Here is a 9,403-nt window from a genome sequence, read left to right as displayed (position 1 = left end):
TTGGGTTAAATTAGAAGATTAATAAAGAAGTTATTCCATTAAACCCCCGCGCTACAAGTACTACTATTAATGGGTCAATCACTTATATTTAAAAAAAAAAACCCGTCCTCATTTACCAGGTACCAGTCTCTTTAAAGCTCACTTATATTAATTAATACAAACTTGGATTACCCTCCCCAAAAAAGTGAACATCAAATAAACTCTCTTTTATCTCTATCGTTATATTTCCTAGTGGATTCTTTGTTTACATTTATCGAAGTATTGTTCCAGCGTAAATAAAAAATATAATATCTTACACAAGTTTATAGAATTGTGTAAGGATTTAGTGTTTGTTAAGTTTTCTGATCGTATTACAATTTTAAAATATCTAAAATCTTATTAAATTAATTTTTTTTTATTCTGTACTCTAATAACGCGTTTGAGAATTGATGGGACAACATATTTTTGAAGTTGTGTTATTCTAGTACATAAAGTCATAAACAAGATAGTCAACAGGTAGAGACGATATTATGTTTTGAGCAAGTTTCCATTGTTCAAAAGCTCGAGTCAGTGAAACATGCTTCGAAATCTTATAGTTCAGACTGTCCAGCGCTTGTGGTTCTCGGAATGACTGGAGCTGTTGTTAGTTTCCCCAAAGAGCTCGGCTGTGGTTGTGCTCTGTATGTGTTACCAGTAGCGTTGTGTGTGTCCACTGGCTAGGCAAGAGGATTTTCGATAATTGAATTGAATACCACAGACAACACATCATCAAAATCGAGGTATGGACTTTTATTGTTACTTTTAAACTTACACGAATGAATATAAAGAGTATTTCATGGCTTGAGCAAGTGGTGGGAGAAACGGACAAGCATAAGTAAACAAACGTCTCTTCCACCCAAACCGATGTTGTCTTGGATTCTATTATTGATACGTATTTTTATTTGTTATAGACCTTTTAAGTACAGCAGTGTAGACCCGGTGTGCTCATGGCAGGAATAGAATGAAATTACCTAAGTGTTCAGATCTGTTGAGAATCTTGCCTAAATGAATATGACGCAAATTCCAAGCTAAATTGCGGAGGATGTTGGCTGCCATTATCAATTTGAAATGGCTGAGTAGTTGTCACTCGTGCGATCTCTCCATTATACAAAGTGGTTAGGTCAGGTTTTTCTGGTGTAATTACAGGGTAGATGTTTGTCATGAGAGATTTTTTCATGTGTATTTAGATAAATGTGGCACTTGCACAAGAAATGAAGGTCAGTTATACACAAAACACTTAAATACAGTAAATCAGAAACAAAAAACTGTTCTCATATCAAAATCGCTCCGCAACCATCGAATATTTATCAACCATTTAACACCATCTCAGTGGATAGTTCCTTCTAAAATAAGACGTAATTCTGTGATTATGTTTGAATCAATGAAACACTCGAGTCTTGCAGTTGGTGATGTAGGAGGGGAGAGGTCACTGAAATAATGGCAAGTTAACAGATTTATAAATTACTAGATTAAGATTCGGAAACTTTCTAATCTTACCCTAACTTAATCTCGTTTATATGGCTGCTTTATTCTAACCTAACCTACTTGCTTTTGTTACTATACTCATTTCGACAGCTGACTAACTTAACCTTACCCAGTCATTAAAACTTGTTTTCCCTGATTTGATATAGTTTATAGTAATTAACTCCAATAACAGTTATGGGAAAATCTGTTATTTTTGGTTAATACTTGTTTTAATTGAACAGATTAATTTGTTCCCATTTCTGTTTATGAATAATGTGAATGTGAATGGAAACAAAAATACAGTTTTTCTCGAGGCGTAGATTCTTCGGGTAATCTTGTCATTAATTTCTTATCTGAACTCTGTATTGCTGCCAGTGTCTCAAGGCTAAATGTAACATCTGCCACCACCTGCAGCCAAGTTATGTGCACCTCTAGGCATAGTAAATAAAAGATGCCCTGTTTTATTTTTTTTTTCAACTTGAGCCAGAGGAAGACGTGTACAAAAACATACCAGCTCTCCTTCTATCTTATGTTTACCATAATCACTATAGAAGGGAACAAAAAGGCCTATTATTTGATCCGCCGCTTATGTGTTCTAAGTCATTGTGCCTCCCGGACTGGCGTGAGTGACTCTTTAGAAAATATTGACTACTCTTTGGGTGGTGGTCGCCTCTCTTTGTAAATCATTTTTGAAGATCTTGAACATAATAGAGACAAGAATATTGTTGTCATAATGGAAAGTCGTGTTGAGGTGGCCAGAGGAGGTAAAACTGAGGAAAATGTGACCCACAGCTGGTGCTCTCCGTCGTAAAAGGTGCTGCAAGTTTTTGTGATCGAGTAAACAAACGGAAGCTATTCTGATTATTCGAAACTTAATGGTAGTTTAATACGGTGTGGTCCCATGAGTGGCTGTGTGAGGCTTTACAATATGTTTTTATTATGTATTTAAAGACTTACACGTGTTTTTTTTTTATTAAATGTAAACGCAATGGTGATGCTAATTTAACCATGTTGCTTCATGTGTTTGCGTGTACAGGTATATGGTGTTTCAGTTTTGTCATTAAATATACTGGTTTCCCATACTTGTATATATCAATTATTAATTTACGAGTGAACTTTTACATACATATTTACGTTCGTACTTATGCGTGTGCAGGGTACGTGTTAACTATACACATTAGTTGCATCCTGTTTATCAAGGTGAAAATTATAATCTTACTTTGTTTACAACGACGAATGAGAAAAACCGCTTCTAACACCTCTTTGTTCCTGGTGTCTGGCCTTGATCGCCTCGGGGAATAATCCAGGTTTTTCTCTAGCTGTTAAAGCCTTTTGACATATCAAATAATAACGTTATTTCCTCTTGTGTTTTTGTTAAGGAAGTCGAGTTTGATGATTGACATGGACGTAATTAGGAAAAATGACAAGGCTGTTGCCACTACCTGTTCTGATGCTAGTTTGTGAAGTGTTATTTAAATTTTAGATGTTATTGTTTGCTTTGATTTCAATAGCGGGTTTTTTTTTATGGAATGTGTCATCTTGTTAGGGCGTCACAAAAACAAATGTCTCTCTTTTAAATAATTTCACCGACAATCGCCTTTCCTGTTCGTCTCTCTCTCTCCCTACATTATGCCTTATTTTTTCCTGTCTTATTCCTGCATTTGAGTCATTTTTCCCCTTCCTCCTCTTTTTTCTCATCGAAATTACAGAAACCGCTGTAATTTCGAGAATATAAACACTTTTTAATCCAGACGCCAATTGGATGAAGAGTTGGTTTGTAGAATCGACCATCATACCTCATAGATCTCTTGTGTGTGTGTGTGTGACGGGTGTAAATGTCCTCACCCCTCCCGTCAACCCACATGTTTGACAGATGTACAGTGGGGTGACGTCATAAGGGAGGGCAGGTTGAGAGGAGCTGCCTGTTGGGGGACCTGAGCCACCGGAGGTCAGTGGACTGGTGCAGGGAGACGCCCCCCTCTGTCACGCCTCCACACTGCATTGAGGGGGAGGAGAGGGATTTAGTTCAGAAAGTGTGTGGATTTTATTTAGGTTAGGTTGATTCGGGCTAGATTATATTAAGTTAGGTTAGATCAGGTTTGGTTAGGTTAGGTCACGTTAGATTAGGTTTGGTTAGGTTAGGTCACGTTAGATTGGGTTTGGTTAGGTTAGGTCACGTTAGATTAGGTTTGGTTGGGTTAGGTCACGTTAGATTAGGTTAGGTCAAGTTAGAATAGGTTAAGTTTGGTAATAGGTAATTGAAGAGTAACTTAGATAAGCTTGTCTTAATTTAGGTTAGATTAAGGAAGTTAACGCTGTTTTAGATTCGATAAGGTTAGTTCAGGTTCCTTTATTGACAGTTAAGATTACAAGAAGTGTTGTTCGTTTTTAGGTAAATTGAGGTTACCCATTCATTAACATAAGTCTCCACGGACTCAATTTCTGACAGGACCTTAATTAGCTAATGTAAGTGGAATGAATTAGCTATTGTGTATTCTTTTAGGAATATAATTAGCTAAGGCAGATGTATTATTTTCGGGCTTAAAATCCACCGTGTCAACTTACTCAACCTAATGTATTAATACCTAACCCTACACTGGTACCCTGTTATCATACACATAGATGAGAGGTATGCATTCACGTTAGATACAGCGTCTGCTTGGCTGATTCGCGAACCAATGATGGACTGTAGGTACAATCGACACAAAAACAAGAGTTAAGAATTATAGTTGGTAGTAAAAAAAAAAACCCAGTTAAAAACGGACTTGTAAATTAAAATTTGTATTTCTTGTTCGCCATATTTGTGTTTACTGGGTGCAGCTCGTCGCTTATTGGTAAGTGAATTAACCAATCAGACGTCATCTTTGTGCCAGTGAAGGATTAAGTCAGGTTAGTTGTATTTACATGGTGGATTTAAGCTTGTAAACAGTGCAGGTAACTCATTGCACCTGAAAAGTAATTAGGGTGTGTGTGAACAGTAATTACAACATCTACAAGATTTTCGACTTTGTTTATGTTTTTCAGCATAAGCCAACCATTTACGAGGGATCGCATGGAGATAAGGCTCCCAGCTTATTTCACCTGATGATGCAACACCTTAACCTATCCCCTCCTTCCCTTCAGATCATCATAAGGTGAAATAAATGGAGGGGGTTAGTCTTCATGTGATCTGCTACGACGAAAAAGATATCCTTCGATCCTATGAGAATCCTAGCCCAGGTTCCTAGTTCCTCGAAGCCGGTCCTGGGGGATGGGAGTCCTCCACATGTTGAGAGAGAAGTAATGCCCCGCCCTCTGACCTTGTAGGATCCCCCGGCGGCCACCTGCAGGAACCTCAACTCCTTTACCACGTCCTACGAATACCTACCAGGCTTCCAGATGTTCCGTGTTGCTTGCGTTAGTTTTCCTTCTCTGCAAATCACTTTAATGTTCATGGTAAAGTCTCGGCGCATTTTCTGAACCATTTCTAGGGATTGCTTTTGTATTTTAGCCCATGAGAGCCAGTTAAGATAAGTTATCTGCCAGTAAGGAGAAAATTTTACCTTACGAGCTATTGAGGATATTACACCACCAGTTAGGAGACCATTTTAATCCACGAACCTTTTGAGAATACGTTATCATATCACCACTTAACGTACGAATTTCCACCAATATAATTCCAAATGCTATAAAGTTCTTCATGATTTATACTCGTTTGAAGTCCACCATTTTGTCTGTAATAGCGTACTGTACTGAATACTGAAGTTAGTGGAGACGGTAGAGTATAGCGTTCGTCTAGGTATCGGATTTATGTTATATACTGTGTGTGAAATTGCGAATGTCATTTATTTCCTCTTGGTGATTTGAGTCTTCATTGACGTAATATTTGTTCTAAGTTTTTAATGTGACTTGCGAATATTATTTAGTGTATTGATTTTTTTTTTTGCTGTTAAGAATATTTGTTCATTTTGATTATGCTGGAGTGAACGTACACACACACACACACGGTCCATTCTGATAAGCCCCTAACCTAACCTAACCTGTTGGGACTGGGACACCAATAGCAGTACGTATAATTTAGGTTAGGTTAATGGCCTATTAGGACAGGGAACCCCCATTTCTAATAGGTTAGGTCAGATTAAGGGCTCCATATCAGGAACCCATTAGAGTCAAGGAGACCAATTAGCGCGGTGAACATGGATACGGTACGTGGCTGTGGGCGGACATGACTGCTCAGGTAAGAAGTCAATTAGGTTAGGTAGGCAGGTAAGGATTATGGCGGAGAGAGAGAGATTGAGTGAGTTATCCCCCACCTGTTGGTAAGCTTATTCTTCCTGACTACTTGACATCCCACCACGCACTCTACTATACACTTCTTCACTCTCACCAACACGCACTCTTTATCAATCACTCTCATTCACTCCACGTCACCCACTCCTGTAACTCCTCAATCCTTCCCCACCCCACTCACTCCCCCCTCCCCACTCACTCCCCCTCCCTCTCCTCCCTCCCCACTCCCCCTTCCCACACTTCCCCTCCCCACTCCTCACCACCTCATTCCACAACTCAATTCAAGCTTACTGTATTAAGGGGTAATTATACAGTAGTTATAGGGGGTGGGGGATTAAATGTGAGTTATAGTCATTGAGGGAAGGGTTAGGTACTAGTATAGGAAAGAACGTGGTTGCAACACACTTAGAGCAGTAACTTGTTGCATGCAGGAGCCGTCATTTGCATCGTGTTGGGGGGGGTGGGGTGGGGGTGGGGGGGTGGGTGGGTGAGGTATTTGATTTATGGTTGGTTCTTGTAAAGGGGTTTTGTTTTTTTGTTTGTGTGTGAGTCCGATACTATTAATATCAGCGCCATCATCACTATACCGCTACCATCACCATACACTGCACACTACTATCATAATCACACACTACCACCATACACCACCACCATACACACACACACACTACCACCTCCACCATACACTACTACCATACACCACACACTACCACCTCCATACATTACAACCCACCACCACCCGCTGCTAGACACCACCACCACAACGCAGTAAATCCCAGCCCTCCACCTTGTTACTATGAACGCTAAACTGGCCGGAGGATCAAGACTTTCACCTCGGTACCTCTTATCTTATCTCATCACAGTAGCCAGTTGTCCACACCAGCACAACAATGGCACCTCCTCTCTCTCTCTCTCTCTTTCTCTCTCTCTCTCTCTCTCTCCACCCCCGTCAGCCGAGTGATTAATAGTCTAAATCACATCGACACGCCCTTGACAGTTGCCTAGTCACTGCTTGACACTGTAGCACCTCCCTTCCTCTCTCCCTCACCTTGACAGGCAGTGGGCCAACTTTTGTTTTGACATCTGCAGGGGACCTAGCCCATTCCTCCAACACCGTCCCCCTAAATGGATAGGTGTGTGTGTGTGGGTAGGTAGGTGTGTAACTTTTGGGAGGCAGAGTTGAATGAGTGACGTGTGTGGGTGACTTCATTAGAGACGGTGTGGACATGCTTGACAGGTGATATTGTGTGTCGGGCAGGTGTGGACAGAGTTAACAGGTGTTAGGGTCTTAAAGTCCTCTTGCTCTCTCTCTCTCTCTCTCTCTCTCTCTCTCTCTCTCTCTCATTCATATGGTAACAACCCGACCTTGTCACGCGTCATAATAGTCGCCACCCGCTTGTCCAGTAACGCCCATGGCCTTTCCCTTATCATCCCTCTCCCTCCTATCCCCTCGTCCCATCTCCCACAGTCGCCACCTACAGCTAATGAGGACATAATGTAAATCTCTTATCATAAACGCCACAATCTGGGAACTGTATTGCTTAACGAACCCAGAAGGATATATGTAAGCTGATCAGTTCGTCCCTTATCACGATTTTGTCGCTACTTTGGGAGAATCTAAAGTGTTGGTAAAGAATCAAGACAATACTGATGGTAGTTCATTGTAAGAAATCATCTAATTCCCATTAAAGTTACTTAAGAAAACAGTTGTGCCTATTAACATAACATAAAGGACGGTTATTATACTGTTACCTTACTTTGCCGCGACTGAAAGAAAATTTGGGAGCTACATTGTCCAGGTGTAAATTTAAAGTTATTTTAAACCAACACCAATAAATAATACGTACCAAAAAGTCAAGTTCCTTAAGTTCGTTGCCAAATATGAAAATATATAACAAGCAGAACATAACTACAAAAAATGAACCAAAATACAAGAGTTGTGTGTATTAATGTAAACAGTTTCCTAAATTAGCTAAGTCTGAAGTCAGTGTAGGAAGCGTATCCACCTCCAGTAAGTCTCTCAGAGCAATTTCGAAACCATTGTGCTTGTTATCGTTTTTGTTATCAAGTCAGTCAGTTGGTTGATAGTTGGATATGTGGAATATTTGTGGCGAGAACCTTATTAGAATCGCAGTGACGCTAGGACGAGGATATGTTTTTAACGTGAAACTACAGAGTATATTTTCATCTCTTCCCTCAAGGACACTGTGGCGGAAGCTCTTTGGGTTGTTATTGTAACTTGCTCAAAAAAATAAGAAGAAGAATTTTTACGATTTTATGTCAAGACAGTATGACGGACGAAGGATTTTGACAACCCTACCGAGATAACAGGAGTCGCGGTTCTCACATAAGTTGATCAGAAAGTATGTACCTTAGCCTTTAAATATTGATGAAACACTTTAACCTAACCTAACCTAACCTAACCTAACCTAACCTAACCTAACCCAACCTAACCTAACCCAACCCAACCCAACCCAACCCAACCTAACCTAAAAAGATTATCATGCCACCAAATTTTCTACTTGTAATATTTTAAGAATCTTTTATCGTAGCGGTTACTTATGTTGGTAGAGGTTTATAAGAAAGAATAACACAATTTTACATATTTCAGGCAATATTGCTGGAACCGCGTGACCGTATGTAAACAGTAGGACTTGGTAAATGTTAACGTGTTTAGATTTTCTTAATTTAACGTTCATGACTATTCTACGTGGATTTTATTGTTTTTATAAGAGAGTAAAATAAAAATTATCTCCATTACACAACTCGTTTCTGAAAAAAAAGACTTCAAATATTGGTAGAGTAGCTTAAGGTAGTAGTAGGGGGGATTATAACTCGCACACCACGTTAATAATAATAATGATTCACCTTGAGTCCTTTCTCTTTAATGGCACGGCTTGAGAGAGAGAGAGAGAGAGAGAGAGAGAGAGAGAGAGAGTTACCTCGTGCTTAAAATTCATAGTAACCATCATACCTTCCATTCATGTCCATTCAACGGAGGTGTGCAAATATGGCCATGGTTCCTCCCCCTCCCCCCCCAACCTACCTACCACCCTTCAACGTATAGCCTCGCCAGGACCAGTAAGTAGCCTAGTCCTCCTCTTCCCCCCCTCCCCTTCCTCCTACTTTTTTCCCCTTTTTATTTCCCCAGGAACTCACTTCCTCCCTTCTCATCCCTCCTCCCTTTCTTTTCCTGTTTCCTCTTCTCCTTTCCTCCTTCCACCTTACTCCTCCCTCCATACTACTCCTCCCATACTACTCCCCCCTGCCTCCCCCCCCCCACCTCCTCCCCCCCCATACTACTCCCTCCCCACACTCCTCCTCCATAATTTAATATGCGCTAACCAAGCCTCGCCAATCACCCGTAAGTGTATTCTGGTATCGTGTTATTGATTAGAAGGCCTTATTGATAAGTTGTTTTGAAATTGTGATTGCAATATCCTGAAGTTGTCTTGATTTTAATAATGACTGGGTTTTTTTTTAATTAATGGCTGTTTTACTAGGTGTGAAAGGTATTGTTAATTTTTTATTTATTTATTTTCGAAATTAAAATAGTTAACAGCTGGACAGTGACATTATGGTGGTAGCCCTGGATTGGCTAGTCATGGCTCCCATCCGTACCAATCAGTGTAGGTTTGTGACGTCACCTGTG

Source organism: Homarus americanus, unplaced genomic scaffold (assembly GCF_018991925.1).
Source record: "Homarus americanus isolate GMGI-L3 unplaced genomic scaffold, GMGI_Hamer_2.0 scaffold50564, whole genome shotgun sequence".
NCBI lineage: Eukaryota > Metazoa > Arthropoda > Malacostraca > Decapoda > Nephropidae > Homarus > Homarus americanus.
Note: the sequence above shows the minus strand (reverse complement) of the source record.